The following is a 22,510-nucleotide window of genomic DNA, read 5'->3' as shown; positions in this document are numbered from 1 at the left end:
CTAGAAATCCAAATTCTGAAAGAGTCCAAAAGGCAACAAACTTACAGTGGGAGTCAGAGTCATCAGTCAATTTGCCAGAAAGTATTGATGTCACGTTTACATCGTCTGACACTGATCAACAATCTCAATTGATGAAGAAAGTGGTGGATCATGTGTTAGATAACGATGAAACTGAGGAGTCAAAGTCAGTCTATGTCGGAGTCAAAGTCTGAGTCCAGCACTCCGGGTCAAAATGAAAAATAGGGCAAAAGAGGTTATGATAAAGAATTGCTGTTATCAAAATCTAATTTGAATGATGAAACATTTAAAGTGGCATATACTTTGAATGATTAGGACAAATTATATTCTGATGAGGAATTTCCAATAAGAGGTGTCAAAACAGAGATGATAAAAAAAGTTTTCAAACTAACAGAAATTAATATTTCTGAAATAAAAGATATAAATCTTACTGATAAACCTAAAAAATACACCTCAAGAGTTCAACAAAGAGAAAACAAGAAAAAGGGTTACGGTTCTGGTTCTAGTTTTCAAAAGAAACCAAACCATAACGGTAATTTCAAAAGGAAAGGCCTTGGTTTTACTCCAACAGAAAAACAGAAAAATGAAAAATATGTTCGAGATTTTAAATCAAAAATGACATTTGTTTCAAGTACATCTTCTGAAGAAAAGAAAGAAAAGATATTCAGAAAGCAGTCAAACAGAGAGTTCCTTGCAAAGAAGCAAGAAGAAATGCAGATTGTGGATCAGAAGAAGAAAACTAGAACCTGTTTCAAGTGTGGAAAAAGTGGTCATATTGCCATGAATTGTTCACAGGCAATTCAAACCAAGCAGGGAGTTTCTAAACTGAAAGAGAAAGTGGTTGAGTTTGAACCGCCAATTGATAGAACCAAATTATTCAAAAATTCAAAGTTTGAAATTGGTGAATGTTCAAACTTGTTTTACAAGAAGAGAGCTAAATCTGACAACCAGAAATGGGTTGTTAAGAAATCTGGTGATAGTTCTAGCGATGATTCTGATAGGTCAAAATCAGAGGAGCTATCTTCTGGCGATGAATCTGATTCCACAAAATCAGAGGAGCCACAGGTTAAGATTAATGGTGAAGAATCAGTTTCGACTGTGGATGATGAGAATTTTCCACCACTTCGGGCTGAAAACTTTAAGAAGAAAATTGGTAAAATTGAGATTTCAACCAAGTTTTATTCTGACAAAAAGGTTTTTGATGTTGAAAAGACCTTTAACCCCAAAGTGAAACACATATTTGGAAAAATGATTGATAGAAAAGTCAAAGGGGTTAAAGAGTTCTATGAGAAGAAGATGGGAGGTAAGAAACCAAGTGTTGGTAGCTCGGTAACACCCAAGGCTGGTCAGGCTTGGGTGGATATATTCTTTGAATAGAAAAACCTGACTTGCCGGAGCTCCCAAGTTGGTAATCTTGGAGCATGAATCGGCATCTTTCTTGAAAATGTTTTCTGAATATTTAACATTGAGAAGTGTGAATTGCCGGAGCTCCCAGGTTGGTAAGCGAGGAACAGGTATCGGCATCTTTCTTGAGAAATTCACGAAAAGTGATTTCGTCTTACAAATGGTACAGAGGTTTGATTGTGCATACTTGAAAGTGGTAAATCAGGGACATTAACTTGTACTTGATTTCCTACAAGTGATTAAAGATGAACAATGTGATGAGTTTTCCCCGAACCTAATCAACTAAACTTATTTTCTGGAAAAACCATTGTGATTAAAATAAACTTAAGTGTTTTGAAATCTTAATGGGAAAATAGTTTGTTGAGAGGGGGAGTTCTGATTATTTATGCCGAGTGAATGGAGGATTGAAGCAATTCACAACAGTTGTCAATTTCTTGTACAGTTTGTTTTCAAATTTCTTCAAATGTGTTTGCATTTTAGGGGGAGTAAAAATTTCAGAAAATCCAAAAACATTAGAAAATTTGAAAAATACAAAAACACGATAAAATGAGAAAGTTTTTTGTTGTAAAAAGAGGAAATGATAGTACATCAGTGGACTATCACAACACGCTAAAGAATTGGAAAGTAAAAAATGTGTTAAACAATCTCACTGCAGATGTGCTAGTAGGTTTTTGCACATTTAGTAGATTGTGACGAGATATAAACCTTAAATTTCAAACTTGCTTATCTCGTGGGTAACATTTCTTGGATATATGGGTAACCCCCGAAATCTTGTTTGAAAGGTCCCTCTTTCTGAGATACTGGGTCTTTATACTCAGTGATATCTGGGGTATTATCCCGGGACTTCTGATTTTGCGGAAGCAATGGCCTAGTCCCCGGAGAATACTTTACGTTTGCTTGAATTATAGCCTACCCTCAGCAAAAATGATGAAACAATAAAATTGATAATCATTGCTGTTGAAGAAAAGATCCCCTAAAGGGGACACACCAAAAGTCGAGCCGTCATCTCTCTGTTGAACGGAAGTTCTGACCTGAGCTCTCACGGTTTCGCATTTAACCCCTTTGCAGATATCATCTGTGGTATACTCACCTGTAAGACTGAATATTGGGATCTGGATACGGGAGTATATTCAAGTGGTGGGACACGCGAATAAGTTTAAATGCTTATGACATTAATCTCGTATCTCGAAGCAGTTGAACTTTGTGTGAAAATTTAAGAGGACCAGTATACTAACAATCTAGGTGAATTGTTTAGAGCTTAAAATGAAATCAAGCTTAACGGTGTTGGTGATGTGTCTCAGATAATGATATGATCCTCTTACACAAACTCACAAAAAAATTGTCTGTAAATATTTCTTTACTGCATTTAATATTATTCAAAAATTCAAAAAGATTTTCGACAACTGGTGTTGAAGAGCTGATGTTCAAAATTCCAAGTGCTAAACATGATGAACAAATGGTTTGGGTAAAATGATATGAGATGTTTTTGAAATGAAATGAGAAAATTTATTTGATTTTAAGATTGTATTCCTGCAAGTGGTTCATCAAAGATTAACATTGTAAAATCATTGTTTGGATATCTTATCCACAAGTGATTTATCTGAATGTGAAGTTGTTTTTACAAGTGTTCATCAGAAACTTTATTTTTGGGTAGAGATTTGTGCAGGATAAGAGCTAGGTGATCTTGGGATAAGAGATTGAAAGCTAGGTTTCGATCCAAAGTAGGATGTAAGCCAGGCAACGATCTTGAACCTGTGGAAGCCAGACTGCGATCCCAGCTAACTGAGAGGGGGAGTCTGAAAGACAAAGAGCCAAGTTCAGATTCTGATAAAGGAGTTCGAGGGGAGTTTCTTGGTGATAGAAAGAGAAGAGAGAATATTTGAGGATACTTACAGCGTCAGATACTTCAAAGAGAAGCCCGAAGACTGATAAGGACTGAAGATGCGAAGACTCGACACTGAATACTCGTCAACATTCGAGGGGGAGTTTGTTGGTGCATGCGTCTGTCGACTTCGTCTTGTATCGAGTCTTGTATAGAACTAGTTAGATCAGGGCACGAAAATCAGAAGAGTGGAAATTAGAGTGATTTCACTTGAAATGACATCAGGTCAGTTTCAAGCGAAATCATAATGTTTCTTATTCCGCTTAAGTGTGTTTGCTGATTTCGCTTGAAGTAATGATGGTGATTCCGCTTGAGACATGATCAAGCGAAATCACATTCATTCTTTCCGGTTTTGCAACGAAGTGCTGCCGAAGTGTCGTCACGCTGTAAAACGTCTTCTAATCAATAATATCGACAGTTTAAAGTGATATCATTGTTGAATTGACCTCAGTTTGTCTGTTTCCGCCGTTCAAACTGAGTAAAACTCTTCTTATTGTCACACCCCGGCCGCGTATAACATGCAACCGCGGCGGAAACGCCGGGGAGTGTTGTGGACAGAATTAAATTGTCACATAACCATGGCATACAAGTTGTATTTTATTTATAAACAAAGGTGTTACATTGTCTTAGAAAGAGAGTACGGAAATCAAAACATAATTAAGCTAGTTCAAACTTCATTTTTAGGCTCTAAGGCACAGGTCCGCCCTAGAATCATGATCATCGTCCTATGGAATAGCTCCTGAAAACACATGTGAAAATAGGTACGTCAGCATAAAAATGCCTGTGAGATACATAGGTTTTGTGAAAATGGGATTCATGACTTGAGTTTTAAAGAATGTTTAATAACAGTCAGTCATGAACCTTGTAATTTGTTTTGCTTTGTAAATCATTTGAAAAACGATAACATCAAATGATATGTATAGATAAGTGCAAGGTTAAATGAATAATCAAGTAAAATGAGTTGAATAAGATAAGTTGTTTGTGAAAATAATGTCTTGTGAAGAATATGTTACTTATGTAAAGTGTAATGTGTCTAAACTGAAATGACTTTGATAACGCCACGATATGTAATATTATACAAACATTTATATGTAGGAAGTACCAGCGGCGTATCCACCAGGTTTGTATCATATTACATACGCCACGTTACTTAAATCATTTACCCAAACCAATCCACCATGTGAGTTGTTCATGTGTAAACCAAATGTCAAGTGTTATTGTAAATCATGTCAAATGTTTATGTTCAAATGTAAACCACCAAATGTATATGTCAATGTCGACGTGTTTATGTTCAATGTAAATCAGGTAATGTGTAATCCCAAAATGTATCATGTATGGTAAGCGAAATGTATCAACTTAAACCATATGCACAAAACAAGTCGTTGAAGTAAAACGCGGTTTAAATCAACGTTATGTTCTGCGGAAAATGCATGCTCAATTGATAATAACATTTATACGGTATTGTAAACTATGCATACATCCAAGCCTTGAGACTGCGGCGATAAACCCTTAAACAAATTAAAGGTTTATCTAAGTTATGTATATCGAATTCGGTCATTCCTTCCAGTCCTATCAAACCCAGGACTTCAGGAATGGGAGTTGTCAATTCCTATGGTACCATTACCTACTAACGAACGGCGTAGCTAATGTTAATGAATGTATTGTCCCATGTTAAACAAACCAAATGTCATAACAAAATGAAGGCATGTGCCCATATGCTGAGTAAACATATGCAGCAGAAATGTTTATGTAAATCAATGTGTCCATATGCTGAGTAAACATATGCAACAGAAATGTTCATGTAAATCAATGTGTCCATATGCTGAGTAAACATATGCAACAGAAATGTTTATGTAAATCAATGTGTCCATATGCTGAGTAAACATATGCAACAAAAATGTAATGTAAATCAATGTACTAAGTACGCACATAATAGGCATACTTAGCATGAAATGTAATGAAATCATGTACTATAATGTACTAATGAGCATAGCAGATATACGATGTGAAAACATGGAAAGCATGAAAGTAACAGATAGGCACATGTGTTTCACCCCAAAACAGTTTGGAAAATAGTAAAAGATGGGGTTCTATGTACTCACCTGAGGTTGCTTTGTTGTTCTTGTGAAATAACCAGGTAATGCGAGAGGTCACGGAATATCAACGGCACCTAATTGGTAGCTATGTTAATATACCGGACCAAATCGGAAGGATCGGATAGTACGCGGGTTCGTAAACCAAACGAGTATGGAGACTCGTGTAATATGGTTTAACAAAGCCTACATACTAAAATGAAACTTAACCTAAGTGCTTACGGTCCATCACGACCCGTTTAGGTAGCTTATGCCACCTTACGCGTCGTTCGCGTAGAACGCGTTCGGAACGCCTAACATTGCGACCACAAGGTATAACCTCGGAAGGTTATAGCTATGGTCACCTAATATGTTTGGTCGGATCCTAATGACCGACCAAAAGGGTCGGGTTCGAAAGCATAAGCGATGGTTTAGATCGCTTACCTTACGACCCTATATAAGCACTAAACTAAAAGTGACGAGCTAAGCATGTTAGAACATGCTTAACTAAGTTTAGAAACAGGTTTGACATCAAAACAAACGGCTTTGATGCCCATGAGTAGTTTGGTTACAAAATATGCAAGAATGCACATTTTGGCCGAAACTACGACTCGTCACCGAGCCTAGATAGCGTGGTGATCAGTAGGTATGGTCACTACGGACCATGACCATCGTGATCACGCTCACGTTATGAAGTTCCATGAACTTCGCATCGACCATAAGCTGGTCAATGCAGAAAGTCAACAAAACGTTGACTTTCGGACTCGAAAAGCGAATAAAAGAGCGAAAGAAGACTTACGGAGGGTCCCCGAGTGCTAATCAAGATCCAATAGCTCAGGTATGAAGCATAAGCATCAACTTAGAGCATTTAGATCTGATTTGTGGGTTTTTACACAAAAAGGGGGGGGGTATTTATAGGAAAGGTGGAACCGTTAGGATCGTTTTATCGAATAACGTGCTTTGATCTCGTGCGTACACGTGTCCAGGGGTTAGATTCAGTGTATTTGACCCTTGGCCCTTCATTTGGGTGAAAAGGCATCGCCCTTTGATCGAACGAAAGGCCAGATTCTGCATTAAATGCAAAATCTTCTGTCTGACAGTCTCACGCGCCCCGCCTCAAGTTTGGGCAATCCTTACGCGGGTCGCCTGAAGTCCTCTGATCTGCCCACTTGCAGAATTTACACTTCTGGCCCCTGTTGCGTTTTTAAGCCATTTCCAGCCCTTTTAAGACCTGAAAAGTCATCTTTAAGGCCCTAAAATGATGCCTAAACATTGTGGACATGAAACATGCCCAAAAATATGTCGGATGTCGGTTCGTTTGGCCGTACGATCGCGATGTTCGCTTAATTACGACGGAATGCGCATAAGCGTGAAAGACGATCCAAATGACGCGACGAATGGATTTTTCTCATGCCAAATACTAAGGCATAATATAAGGATGCTTACATAAATTTTTGGATGTCCGGATGTATTCAGAACGTAAGTTATGCGCAAAAGTGCAAACTTAGGCACTTTTTGACACTTTTAGTCCCTGAATGATCCAAAAGTTTGTTTTAGCATACCAGACTTCTCAAAGCCTATTTCTAAGCTATGTAAAGGATATTTATGGTATGTTTAACTTATGGACATGTTCCGGAATGTTCGTTACAGTTCAAATTGGCATACTTTCGCAGTTTGTCAAGTTTAGTCCCTGTAAGCGAATTATCTTGTTTTTGCCATACCAAAGCCTTCAAAACTTATTTCTAAGTTATGTAAAGGTTATTTAAGGTATGTTGAGTATATGTTGATGTTCCGGAGTATTTGTCGCATTAAACTGAGTACGTTTTCGCATCAGTTTGCGTATAATTCTCCAGAAAGCGATGTAGAATTTGGAATTGAACAAAAGTCAAAACACGAAAAATGTAAAACACAATGAAACAAGCATTGGGATCAAATAACATTATTTTATTGATAATTGCACTGTTCACAAAGATTACAAGCACAGATGTTACAGTCTCCCCTACTTGTGGAAATTTCGTCCCGAAATTTATTTAGAGGAAACTGATGGAAAAAGATGCGGATATTTTGCCTTCATTTGGTCTTCACGTTCCCAAGTAAACTCAGGTCCACGCTTAGATTCCCAACGAACCTTGACCAAAGGAATGCGCTTGCGTTTGAGCCACTTGACTTCACGTTCCATGATTTCTACCGGTTTCTCAACAAACTTTAATGTTTTATCAACACGAATTTCATCAAGCGGTATGTGGAGATTCTCATCGGCTAAACACCTCTTGAGATTGGACACGTGAAAGGTTGGATGAACATTTCCAAGTTCAGGAGGTAACTCAAGTCTGTAGGCTACCTTACCGATTCTTTCGACGATCTTGAATGGTCCAACATATCTAGGTGCAAGTTTTCCTTTCTTTCCAAATCTGATCACACCTTTCCAAGGTGAGACCTTAAGTAATACACGATCACCGACTTGAAAATCCAAGGGTTTGCGTTTTAGGTCCGCGTAACTCTTCTGACGGTTTCTAGCTGTCTGAAGGTTATCACGAACTTTCTTTACCTTTTCTGTTGTCTCTAAAATGAGGGCAGGTCCAGTAAGTTGAGCCTCGCCAATCTCATTCCAGCAGACTGGTGAACGACATTTTCGACCATAGAGAGCCTCGAAAGGAGCCATGTTGATGCTGGAGTGATAACTGTTGTTGTAGGAGAATTCAATCAATGGAAGATGTGAATCCCAACTACCACCAAAGTCTATCACACAAGCTCTAAGCATATCCTCCAGTGTCTGGATTGTTCTTTCAGATTGACCATCCGTTTGCGGATGATAAGCTGTGCTTAAATTGAGTTGAGACCCCATAGCAGATTGCATGGTTCTCCAAAAATGAGAAGTGAAACGAGCATCTCTGTCAGAAATGATGCTCAAAGGAACACCATGTCTAGCTACAATTTCATCTACGTAGATTTGAGCAAGTCTGTCAGCTGAATAATCCTCACGGATTGGCAAGAAATGTGCTGACTTGGTAAGACGATCAACGACTACCCAGATGGCATCGTGACCTTTCTTTGTGCACGGGAGTTTAGTAATGAGATCCATAGTAATGTTTTCCCATTTCCAAACTGGGATCTCCGGTTGTTCCAATAAACCAGAAGGACGCTGATGTTCTGCCTTAACCTTAAGACAAGTAAGGCATTTAGATACGTATAAGGCAATGTCTTTCTTCATACCAGGCCACCAATACTGAATACGAAGATCCTTATACATCTTATCTGAGCCAGGATGAATGGAATAACGAGACTTATGGGCTTCATCCATAAGCAAGGTACGAAGATCATCTTGGCTTGGGACCCACAAACGGTCCATGAAATAGTACGATCCATTGTCTTTCAGTTCAAGAGCAGGTGTTATGTGATAAGGAAATTCCTTATCCATTAAACCTTGTGAAACACAGGCTTGTTGAGCCTGAGAAATACGGGCTTGGATATCGGTTTGAACAACAGATTGGACACGTACACAATGAAGCTTAATACGTTCCTTGCGACTCAATGCATCGGCTACGACATTCGCCTTACCAGGATGGTAGCGAATCTCGCAGTCGTAGTCGTTTAGAAGTTCAACCCAACGTCGTTGTCTCATGTTGAGCTCTTTTTGATTGAGGATATGTTGAAGACTTTTGTGGTCAGTGAAAACCACACACTTTGTACCGTACAAATAGTGTCTCCAAATTTTGAGAGCGAAGACAACTGCACCCAACTCAAGATCATGAGTGGTGTAGTTCTTCTCATGTATCTTCAACTGCCTTGATGCGTATGCTATGACTTTGTTTCTTTGCATTAGGACGCAACCAAGTCCTAATTTAGATGCGTCGCAATAAACGACGAAATCATTGTTGCCCTCAGGCAATGTTAGGACAGGCGCGTCGCAAAGCTTTTGTTTCAAAGTCTGAAACGCTTCCTCTTGTTCGACTCCCCAATCAAATGGCTTGTTCTTCTGAGTTAGAGCAGTTAGAGGAACTGCAATCTTCGAGAAATTTTCTATGAAGCGGCGGTAATAACCCGCTAGACCAAGAAAAGAACGAACTTCAGTAGGGGTAGTAGGTGTATCCCAATCCTTAATCGCACTGATCTTGGAGGGATCTACATGAATACCTTGTTCGTTGACAATATGTCCTAAGAATTGAACCTCTTTAAGCCAAAATTCACACTTGGAGAATTTGGCGAAAAGTTGTTCTTTCTTTAGGAGTTCCAATGTAAGACGAAGATGTTGCTCATGATCAGCTCGCGTTTTAGAATATATCAAAATGTCGTCAATGAAAACGATGATGAACTTATCTAAATAAGGCTTGCAGACCCTATTCATTAAGTCCATGAAAACAGCAGGAGCATTAGTCAAACCAAATGGCATGACTGTGAACTCGTAATGTCCATAACGAGTACGGAACGTTGTCTTGGGAATGTCTTCTTCATGTACACGAAGCTGATGATATCCAGATCGTAGATCAATCTTTGAAAAGTAAGATGCGCCTTGTAATTGATCGAAGAGATCATCTGTGACAACTCGAGTTTCTGACTTTTGCTTTCGCATTAAATGCGCATTGACTTTGACTGTTTAGTAGTTGACTTGTTGGACTTGTAATTGTACGCGTTGTGTTTTAATGAAACGTGTTGTCATTGTGCATTCATGTAACTACTTGTGGTTGTAAAAGATAATATTAGAATTATTATTTAATACACTTAGTCTAGATCGAAACATATCCTTCGATTCGAAGGATCAACTTTCGGTTCGAAGGATCTCGAAACATATCTTTCGACCAAGGACTTTATCCTTCGACATCCTTCGGCCACGAAACATATCCTTCGACTGGAATTCAGATCCTTCGGCCCAGTCTTTCAGATGGGCTTGGCCCATTTCTGTAATACGTATTTATACGTGAATGCACGTAGTCGACTGTCATTTTCTCAACCCTAGAGCTATTTCACTGTGACGGCAAACCAGAAACCACCGGAAACCTTTTGCGTGACCAAACCCTCATCTCGGTTAGTAAATCTATTTGATTTGATCGTTCGTTCCTCTGCGTATGTGCTCACGTGTCGTGTGTTTTGATTGTTGATGTAATCTGAAATTCATGTTAAATATTAGGGTTCTTGTTACGATATTGAGGATATAGATTTCCATAGGATTGTGTTGTCGGATATATATATATATATATGATTCTATGTGAAACTTGTTACGGTTGAATACTGATTTATGAGTGCCGTTAATCTGGAATTGGCCATTATTTCTGTTAGTATTGATATTGTGTGTTAGTCGGTTTTGGGATACGTTTAAACTAGGGTTCATGCTAGACAATGATTTCAGGATGATTGCATTGTGATGAGATGTGCTAAATAAATTCTGATGATTGTTAATGATGATGATGGCTGCAGACGATTAGGGTTTCTGTTTCTGTGAAAACGTAACTGATTGTGAAAACGTAACTGATTGTGTCGAAAGATACTTGTCTACTCGAAACATAGTTATTGTCGAAAGATACTTATTGTCGAAACATAGATGTGACCGAAAGATGCTTGACCTTCGAACCATAGTAGCGTTGACCGAAAGATAACTGTTTGACCGAAAGATGACACATGAACCGAAAGGTGGATGTGCGTCGAAAGATAAGGCTGGATTCGAAAGATATTGTAGGATTATAGACATCCTTCGAAAGATAATGGGTTATAACATATTTCGAAGGATGGAAGGTATACTTGAATTATTTGACATGCCATGCTAGATGATGAATGTTTACATTTGTATTTGTGTGACACTCGACTTGCATGCGTATCATTTCGAACATGAACTGATTTGTTATACGTGCATACAATAGGACTTGATTAATTACTTGTGAGTGCATAACCTAGCATACCGAGCAAACCAAGGTGAGTTCACACCCTTACTAAGGCATGGGATTCCCGGGGCTTGGGAATGGGTTTTAAAGGATAAGGTTGAATAGATACACTACGGACACTATGACTAGATTACCATATTACTATCCTCGGATGTGAAGGATACCTATACTGATCACTATCCTCGGTTGTGAAGGATACCTATACTGATCACCATCCTCGGTTGTGAAGGATACTTATACTGATCACTATCCTCGGATGTGAAGGATACTTATACTGATCACTATCCTCGGATGTGAAGGATACCTATACTGATCACTATTACGGCCCAGTAGAGCCACCTGTTACAAACGAACTTACTATTACGCATTTACTTTCTGTGAACTCGCTCAACTAGTTTGTTGATCATTCTGTTACATGCCTTGCAGATCGTTAGGTACTTGGAGCTTGCACACGGAGGAGCTGGTCGTTGTGGGGCTTGGATCGTGATCACCTTGTTAAACACTTTTGATGTTTGATACTTATTTGCTATGGGTTTTACAATAATACGCTTCCGCTAAACAATGTTAACTTACTTATGTTTTGGAAACACCTTTCATATGGAAATGGTTTGGATTATAATGTGTTACTTTTACTTTATACAATGTTCTGTATGATTGGTGGCTTGATCCTGGTCAGTCACGCTCCCAAGCGGTGATACTCCGCAGGTGGGTTTTGGGGGTGTGACAGATTGGTATCAGAGCCATTGGTTATAGAGAACTTGGTTTTAATATGGGAAAACGTTTTTATTAAAACCAGACTATAACCAGAACAGTGCTCTCAACGATCCACAACGACGCTTCGCTCCACGTGCAAGACTCAACTTCCTAGGTAATAAGGTTTATGTTTATTGCCTACATGCTAGAATTTGCATAGAACTTTGCTCATAGTATGCTTACATTACCTTGCTCACAACTTGTCATTGCATGAGAATACTTATGTGCTTACACTCTTCTGTCATCGCACTATTTGCGAACCTTTCTCACTTATGATGCCTTGATGTGAAGATCAATGGCCGCACGAATTACCATGACTCAAGCCCAGCTAGAGGCTCTCGTTGCTGCGGCAGTTGCAGCCGCCCAAGCAGGTAGTATACCCCGCAGTATAGACACTAGGATCTTTAGATCCTACATTAATTCTCGTACTTAACTTTGCCCTATTCGTACACAATAGGTCAACCCGCTCAGCAATAGCCTGGGTGCACCTTCAAGAATTTCATGGAATGTCGTCCTAGCTCGTTCAGTGGCACGGAGGGAGCAGTTGGACTCCTCCACTGGTTTGAAAAGCTCGAGTCGGTTTTCGAAATGTGTGAATGCCCTGAGGCTCGCAGGGTGAAGTTCGCCACTGGCACACTTGAAGGAATTGCGCTCACTTGGTGGAACGCACAAGTGCAGATCTTAGGGTTGGCAGCTGCTAACGCCACACCCTGGAATGATTTCAAAGAATTGATCAAGAGGGAATACTGCACTAGAGAAGACATTCACAAGTTGGAGGACGAGTTGTATAACTTAAAAATGGTGGGTTCGGAAATCGAAGCTTACACCAAGAGATCGAATGAGTTGGCTGTGTTATGTCCAACTATGGTGGACCCTCCATACAAGCGTATTGAGTTGTATCTCAAAGGGTTGGCGCCAGAAATACAGAGCCACGTTACCTCGGCTAACCTCAACAATATCCAGGAAATACAGCGTCTCGCTCATCGCATCACCGATCAGGCAGTGGATCAGAATAAACTGCCAAAGCGTGTCGGCGCTACTGCTACAGCTGCTACTTCAGTCACTCCAACTGCTGCTACTTCTGCCACACCCAGCGAGAATAAAAGAAAGTGGGACGGGGATTCCAGCAGGGGATCAGCGTCTGTTCAGTCCCAAACTCAGCAACGTCGCACCAACGGTTACCAGAGTCCGAGTCAGCAATCATCGGGCAGTCAGGGACATAGTGGTTATAAGGGAAATCACCCGTGGTGTAACAGGTGCAACAAACACCACAGTGGAAGATGTCGCAGGAGTCAATGTCAAAGATGTCACAAGCCGGGTCATGAGGCCAAAGATTGTAGAAGCCCTCAACCTGCAAACCAGAATCAGCAGCAACCTCAAGCACAGCAGAATCAGCAGCAGGGTAACAAAGGGTGTTTTCATTGCGGTGCAGAGGGTCACTTCAAAAGGCATTGCCCTCAGCTGAACAGAAACCAGAACAACAACAACCATAACAACAATCAGGGTAATGGTAACAACAACAACGGGGGAAACAACAACAACAACGGCAATGAAGCTCGTGGTCGTGCTTTTGTGTTGGGTCGAGGAGATGCAGTGAATGATCCCAATGTGGTTATGGGTAAGTTTCTTCTCGACGATATTTATGTTACTGTCTTATTTGATTCGGGTGCTGATACAAGCTATATGTCATTGAAAATGAGTAAATTATTAAAACGTACACCAACACCTTTAGACACCAAACACGTCGTAGAACTAGCCAATGGTAAAAGTGTAGAAGCCGCTCAGGTAGTCAAGGGTTGTAGTATTGTTCTAGCGGGTCAGACTTTCTCGATTGATCTCATACCCATAGTTTTGGGTAGTTTCGACGTCGTCATCGGTATGGATTGGTTATCCCAACATCATGCGGAGATCTTGTGCAAAGAAAAAGTTATTCGTATCCCTCGCTCCAGTCAAGAACCTCTCGAAGTACAAGGTGACAAGAGTGGTGCTGTGGTTGGCATCATCTCTTACTTAAAGGCGCAGAAATGTTTACGAAAGGGACATACTGCCATTCTGGCACTTGTCACTGACGCATCAACAAAGGAAAAGAAGCTGGAGGATATACCAGTTGTGCGTGATTTTCCTCAAGTGTTTCCTGAAGATTTACCTGGTTTACCTCCTCATCGTCAAGTTGAGTTTCAGATTGAGTTAGCTCCTGGAGCAGCACCAATAGCCCGCGCACCGTATCGTTTGGCTCCAACCGAACTGGAAGAACTGTCGAAGCAGTTACAAGAGCTCTTGGAAAAGGGCTTTATTCGTCCAAGCTCTTCGCCTTGGGGAGCTCCAGTGTTATTTGTGAAAAAGAAGGATGGCACTTTCAGAATGTGCATCGATTATCGCGAGCTGAACAAGGTCACAGTGAAGAACCGTTATCCTCTTCCGCGCATAGATGACCTATTCGACCAGTTGCAAGGGTCATGTTACTATTCCAAGATTGATTTAAGGTCAGGGTATCATCAGCTGAGAGTCCGGGATGAGGACGTCTCCAAAACCGCTTTCAGAACTCGCTACGGTCATTACGAGTTTCTTGTCATGCCATTCGGGCTTACGAACGCGCCTGCAGTCTTCATGGATCTTATGAACAGGGTGTGCAAACCGTATCTTGATAAGTTTGTTATCGTCTTCATCGACGACATTTTGATTTACTCCAAGAGTCAGGAGGAGCACGAGCAGCACTTACGCCTTATCTTGGAACTTCTTCGAAAGGAGCAACTGTATGCAAAGTTTTCAAAATGCGACTTCTGGCTTCGTGAAGTCCACTTCTTAGGCCATGTGGTGAACAAGGATGGGATTCATGTCGATCCATCCAAGGTTGATTCGATCAGAAACTGGCCAGCACCGCGTACACCGACAGAAATACGCCAATTCTTGGGTTTGGCGGGTTACTACAGGCGATTTATTAAAGACTTCTCAAAGATCGCGCAACCACTTACTATGCTAACACAGAAAGGTGTCGTTTACAGATGGGGTAATACGCAAGAGACCGCTTTTCAGTACTTAAAGGATAGGCTGTGCAGCGCACCTATTCTTTCATTGCCAGAGGGCACAGATGACTTCGTGGTATACTGTGATGCATCCATCCAGGGTCTTGGATGTGTGTTGATGCAACGTGATAAAGTGATAGCCTACGCTTCGCGGCAACTCAAGGTTCATGAACGGAATTATACGACGCACGATTTAGAGCTGGGAGCTGTTGTTTTCGCGCTTAAGATATGGCGACACTACCTGTACGGTACCAGGTGCACGATTTACACCGATCACAGGAGTCTCGAGCATATTCTTAAGCAAAAGGATTTGAATATGCGTCAACGGAGATGGGTTGAACTTCTGAACGACTACGAATGCGCCATCAAGTATCATCCAGGCAAGGCCAATGTTGTGGCTGATGCCCTCAGTCGGAAAGACACTCTACCTAAGCGCGTGCGAGCGCTACAGCTTACTATTCAGTCCAGTCTTCCTGCACAGATACGAGCTGCTCAGTTAGAAGCACTGAAACCCGAAAACGTCAAAGCTGAAGCCTTACGCGGCTCAAGGCAACGCTTGGAACAAAAGGAAGACGGCGCCTACTACGTAACGGGGCGTATTTGGGTCCCACTTTATGGCGGTTTACGCGAGCTGGTATTGGATGAAGCTCACAAGTCTCGCTATTCGGTGCATCCAGGGTCGGATAAAATGTACCACGACATCAGTACTACTTATTGGTGGCCTAGTATGAAGGCCCACATCGCCACCTATGTTGGCAAATGCTTAACCTGTGCGAGAGTCAAGGTTGAATATCAGAAACCAGCTGGTCTACTTCAGCAGCCTAAGATACCACAATGGAAATGGGAAGAAATTTCCATGGATTTTGTTACCGGTCTGCCTAGATCTCAGCGTGGGAACGATACAATATGGGTCATAGTTGATCGACTCACCAAGTCTGCACACTTCCTACCGATCAAGGAAACGGATAAGTTCTCCACTCTCGCAGACGTTTATCTTAAAGAAGTTGTTTCGAGGCACGGAGTGCCCACCTCTATTATTTCGGATCGCGATGCACGATTCACGTCAGAACTTTGGCAAGCGATGCACAAATCCTTCGGCTCACGGTTAGACATGAGCACAGCATATCATCCTCAGACGGATGGGCAGTCTGAGCGAACTATCCAAACTCTAGAAGACATGCTTCGAGCGTGTGTCATCGATTTCGGCAACGGCTGGGAAAAACACCTCCCTTTAGTGGAGTTTTCCTACAATAACAGTTACCACACCAGCATTCAAGCCGCTCCATTCGAGGCATTGTACGGACGTAAATGCCGGTCACCTCTCTGTTGGGCAGAGGTGGGGGATCGTCAGATTACGGGTCCAGATATTGTAGTGGACGCCACAGAAAAGATTGCACAGATACGACAACGCATGGCGGCAGCACGCGACCGTCAGAAAGCCTACGCGGACAAGCGTAGAAAGCCATTGGAATTTGAGGTCGGGGACCGGGTTTTATTGAAAGTTTCACCCTGGAAGGGTGTGGTTCGATTCGGTAAACGAGGCAAACTGAATCCGCGGTACGTCGGACCATTCGAAATCTTAGAAAAGATTGGCAAAGTAGCCTACAGATTAAAACTACCAGCTGAACTCGGTGCAGTTCACAATGTATTTCACGTGTCGAATCTGAAGAAATGCCTATCAGATGAGACCCTTATAGTTCCTTTTAAGGAACTCACTATCGACGAGCGGTTGCAGTTCGTCGAGGAACCAGTTGAAATCACGGACCGGGATGTTAAGGTCCTCAAACACAAGAGAATCCCTCTTGTTCGAGTTCGTTGGAACTCCCAGCGTGGTCCAGAGTATACCTGGGAACGCGAAGACCAGATGAAAGAAAAGTACCCCCAGCTATTCGAAACCAATGCATCCACTTCTGAGGCTGAAGCTACTACTACTGAATTTCGGGACGAAATTCCAAACCAACGGGGGGATGATGTGACACCCCAGGAAAACCAGTGAACGATGTAACTTACCTAGCTTCCTCAGTGAGTGCGTACCAAATTTCGGGACGAAATTTCTTTTAAGTTGGGGATAATGTGACAACTCGAGTTTCTGACTTTTGCTTTCGCATTAAATGCGCGTTGACTTTGACTGTTTAGTAGTTGACTTGTTGGACTTGTAATTGTACGCGTTGTGTTTTAATGAAACGTGTTGTCATTGTGCATTCATGTAACTACTTGTGGTTGTAAAAGATAATATTAGAATTATTATTTAATACACTTAGTCTAGATCGAAACATATCCTTCGATTCGAAGGATCAACTTTCGGTTCGAAGGATCTCGAAACATATCTTTCGACCAAGGACTTTATCCTTCGACATCCTTCGGCCACGAAACATATCCTTCGACTGGAATTCAGATCCTTCGGCCCAGTCTTTCAGATGGGCTTGGCCCATTTCTGTAATACGTATTTATACGTGAATGCACGTAGTCGACTGTCATTTTCTCAACCCTAGAGCTATTTCACTGTGACGGCAAACCAGAAACCACCGGAAACCTTTTGCGTGACCAAACCCTCATCTCGGTTAGTAAATCTATTTGATTTGATCGTTCGTTCCTCTGCGTATGTGCTCACGTGTCGTGTGTTTTGATTGTTGATGTAATCTGAAATTCATGTTAAATATTAGGGTTCTTGTTACGATATTGAGGATATAGATTTCCATAGGATTGTGTTGTCGGATATATATATATATATATGATTCTATGTGAAACTTGTTACGGTTGAATACTGATTTATGAGTGCCGTTAATCTGGAATTGGCCATTATTTCTGTTAGTATTGATATTGTGTGTTAGTCGGTTTTGGGATACGTTTAAACTAGGGTTCATGCTAGACAATGATTTCAGGATGATTGCATTGTGATGAGATGTGCTAAATAAATTCTGATGATTGTTAATGATGATGATGGCTGCAGACGATTAGGGTTTCTGTTTCTGTGAAAACGTAACTGATTGTGAAAACGTAACTGATTGTGTCGAAAGATACTTGTCTACTCGAAACATAGTTATTGTCGAAAGATACTTATTGTCGAAACATAGATGTGACCGAAAGATGCTTGACCTTCGAACCATAGTAGCGTTGACCGAAAGATAACTGTTTGACCGAAAGATGACACATGAACCGAAAGGTGGATGTGCGTCGAAAGATAAGGCTGGATTCGAAAGATATTGTAGGATTATAGACATCCTTCGAAAGATAATGGGTTATAACATATTTCGAAGGATGGAAGGTATACTTGAATTATTTGACATGCCATGCTAGATGATGAATGTTTACATTTGTATTTGTGTGACACTCGACTTGCATGCGTATCATTTCGAACATGAACTGATTTGTTATACGTGCATACAATAGGACTTGATTAATTACTTGTGAGTGCATAACCTAGCATACCGAGCAAACCAAGGTGAGTTCACACCCTTACTAAGGCATGGGATTCCCGGGGCTTGGGAATGGGTTTTAAAGGATAAGGTTGAATAGATACACTACGGACACTATGACTAGATTACCATATTACTATCCTCGGATGTGAAGGATACCTATACTGATCACTATCCTCGGTTGTGAAGGATACCTATACTGATCACCATCCTCGGTTGTGAAGGATACTTATACTGATCACTATCCTCGGATGTGAAGGATACTTATACTGATCACTATCCTCGGATGTGAAGGATACCTATACTGATCACTATTACGGCCCAGTAGAGCCACCTGTTACAAACGAACTTACTATTACGCATTTACTTTCTGTGAACTCGCTCAACTAGTTTGTTGATCATTCTGTTACATGCCTTGCAGATCGTTAGGTACTTGGAGCTTGCACACGGAGGAGCTGGTCGTTGTGGGGCTTGGATCGTGATCACCTTGTTAAACACTTTTGATGTTTGATACTTATTTGCTATGGGTTTTACAATAATACGCTTCCGCTAAACAATGTTAACTTACTTATGTTTTGGAAACACCTTTCATATGGAAATGGTTTGGATTATAATGTGTTACTTTTACTTTATACAATGTTCTGTATGATTGGTGGCTTGATCCTGGTCAGTCACGCTCCCAAGCGGTGATACTCCGCAGGTGGGTTTTGGGGGTGTGACATCATCAATGCGAGGTAGGGGATATCGATTTTTGATGGTAAGCTTGTTAAGCTCACGATAATCGATACACATCCTAAAAGATCCATCCTTCTTCTTTACAAAGAGAACGGGAGCACCCCAAGGTGAAAAGCTAGGACGGATGAAACCTTTGTCGGAGAGCTCCTGAAGCTGTTTAGATAATTCTTGCATCTCTGACGGTGCAAGACGGTATGGAGCTCTGGCAACGGGATTTGCACCAGGTACGAGATCAATACGGAACTCGACTTGGCGTGCTGGAGGTAGACCAGGTAAGTCTTCAGGGAATACTTCGGAATAATCCCGAACGACAGGAATATCTGAAATAGACTTACCCTTGCCTTTATCTGCTGTAACATGTGCTAAGAACGCCACATAGTGCTTTCGCAGATACTTCCGTGCTTTAAAACAAGACATGAGTTTGAGTCCACCGGCAGGCTTCTCACCACGAACCTGTAGGATCTCGCCTGTAGACAGCGGCACACGAACAATCTTCTCAGAACAAACTATCTCTGCGCGATGCTTGGATAACCAATCCATTCCCACTATAACGTCGAAGCTTCCAAGTTGCATTGGCGTGAGGTCAATAGGAAAAATATGGTCGTTAAGATTCAACTGGCAGTTGCGTAGAACAGAATTTAGAACAATGGGTTCACCACTGGCAACCTCTACTGTCAAAGGTTTACCTAGTTTCGTTCTAGACACGCGAAGCATTGTCTCGAAAGACAATGACATGAAACTCTTGTCGGCACCCGAATCAAAAAGAACAGATGCTGGCTGATTATTAATAAAGAACGTACCGTTCACCACCTCGTTGTCTGCTTGTGCTTCTTGTGCATTCATGTTAAAGACTCGACCTCGAGCCGGTGCCGGATTCTGGTTTGCATTCTGGTTCTGGTTGACTAGTCTTGGACACCGATTTCTGTAGTGGGTCAGATCCCCACAGTTATAACAAGCACCTGGTGGGTAGTTTGGTCGTGCAGCCTGACCCTGTTGTTGAGCAACCTGTTGAGCAGGGTTCTGGACTGCGTGATTCTGAGCAAACCGACAAACATCGGCAAGATGACCTGACTTCCCACAGTTAGTACAGAAACGGCACTGATATTGTGGCTGGTGGTGACTGTTGCATCGATTGCACAAAGGTGCACTTCCTGAGTAGGGTTTCTTTGCTGGAGGCTGGTTGGGAGCTGCCTGGTTTGCTTGGGCAGTGACAGCAAAATTTTGGGAAGCCTTACGCTTCCTTGACCTCTTTGATGAGCCAGAATCTTTTCCATTCTTGTTCTGGCCTTTCTTACTATCCTCCTTGTCAGCCGACTGCTTCTTGCCCTTATCACCCTTCCTGTGCAATTTATTCTTTCGAATTTGCGACTCAGTCAACGTCGCTGATAACTCGATCGCCTGACGAAGTGTGGTAGGGTTGCTACCAGTAAGGATGTCTTGTACTGAGTCAGGTAGGCCGTCGATGTATCTTTCGATGGCCTTATCGAGTGGGGTAACCATATTCGGGCAAAGAAGACTCAGCTCCTCAAACCTATCTGTATAAGCCCTGTGCTCGCCACTATCTTGCTTCAACACATCAAATTCTTTCTCCAACGCTCGTTGCTCATGACGAGGACAAAACTCCCTCATCATAAGAGCTCTCAGTTGAGCCCATGTCTGAGCTAGAGCAACTTCTGCACCTTGATCTCTCATAACCCCATTCCACCATGTAAGAGCCCTCTTCTGAAACACGCTCGAAGAAAACTCGACCTTGCGATTATCCGGACATTGCACATGGCGAAAAGTGTTCTCGATGCTTTCGAACCACTGAAGAAGCCCAGTTGCTCCCTCAGAACCACTAAACTTGAGTGGCTTAGCCTGGTTAAAATCCTTGTATTTGCATGTACCATTGTTATTGTTGGCCTGGTTCCATTGAGCAAAGAGATTCGGAAATTGAGCAGCCATCTGCTGCGCAATAATCTCCGCCAGCTCGGCAGTAGCTATCTGGTTGTCGCGTCGAGGAGGCATTCTAGAAGAGAAAAACATGAAATGAAACGAGTGAGATGTTTGGATGAAGAGAATGAGATGAAGCAAAAGCAACAAAAGCAAAGATGGCGGTTATGCATCGCAAAGCAAATATGCGACATGAAATGTCTAGTCAAAGTAAATGGGTCAGGATTAGTGTATCGCGAAGACATGCTCGCCTATAAGTGAACACTCACCCCAAGAGTTCCCAGGTAAGAGTGACTGGTCCGATTATGTGGATTTGTACGAACACTCTAGCCTTAGACAGAAAACCCAGGGTACAGGCATTCACCCTTCCAGTTCGCACGTGTTCACACTATTAACCCAACACTTTGACGGGATTTTTGAAAATCCAAAGGGGTTCAAAACCTTATAATAGAGGGTTCAAAACCTAGTAATCAATCATCCTAGAACAGATGATTAATTTTCAAAGCGGATGCGGAACCGAAGTTCCCGTTGTAGTTATCACCTAAGGATAGGTGATGTGCATGTTTTAAACTCTAAACACAAGACAACTTGTGTTAGGGTCCTAGAAAGTTATAGTCTAGGTCAAAGCATTACTAATAACCTAATTCCCTATAACCATTGGCTCTGATACCAACTCTTCTGTCACACCCCGGCCGCGTATAACATGCAACCGCGGCGGAAACGCCGGGGAGTGTTGTGGACAGAATTAAATTGTCACATAACCATGGCATACAAGTTGTATTTTATTTATAAACAAAGGTGTTACATTGTCTTAGAAAGAGAGTACGGAAATCAAAACATAATTAAGCTAGTTCAAACTTCATTTTTAGGCTCTAAGGCACAGGTCCGCCCTAGAATCATGATCATCGTCCTATGGAATAGCTCCTGAAAACACATGTGAAAATAGGTACGTCAGCATAAAAATGCCTGTGAGATACATAGGTTTTGTGAAAATGGGATTCATGACTTGAGTTTTAAAGAATGTTTAATAACAGTCAGTCATGAACCTTGTAATTTGTTTTGCTTTGTAAATCATTTGAAAAACGATAACATCAAATGATATGTATAGATAAGTGCAAGGTTAAATGAATAATCAAGTAAAATGAGTTGAATAAGATAAGTTGTTTGTGAAAATAATGTCTTGTGAAGAATATGTTACTTATGTAAAGTGTAATGTGTCTAAACTGAAATGACTTTGATAACGCCACGATATGTAATATTATACAAACATTTATATGTAGGAAGTACCAGCGGCGTATCCACCAGGTTTGTATCATATTACATACGCCACGTTACTTAAATCATTTACCCAAACCAATCCACCATGTGAGTTGTTCATGTGTAAACCAAATGTCAAGTGTTA

The sequence above is a fragment of the Helianthus annuus genome, chromosome 2, assembly GCF_002127325.2.
Source record: "Helianthus annuus cultivar XRQ/B chromosome 2, HanXRQr2.0-SUNRISE, whole genome shotgun sequence".
Lineage (NCBI taxonomy): Eukaryota > Viridiplantae > Streptophyta > Magnoliopsida > Asterales > Asteraceae > Helianthus > Helianthus annuus.
The sequence above is the reverse complement of the archived record's forward strand: the minus strand, read 5'-3'. Positions refer to the sequence as shown.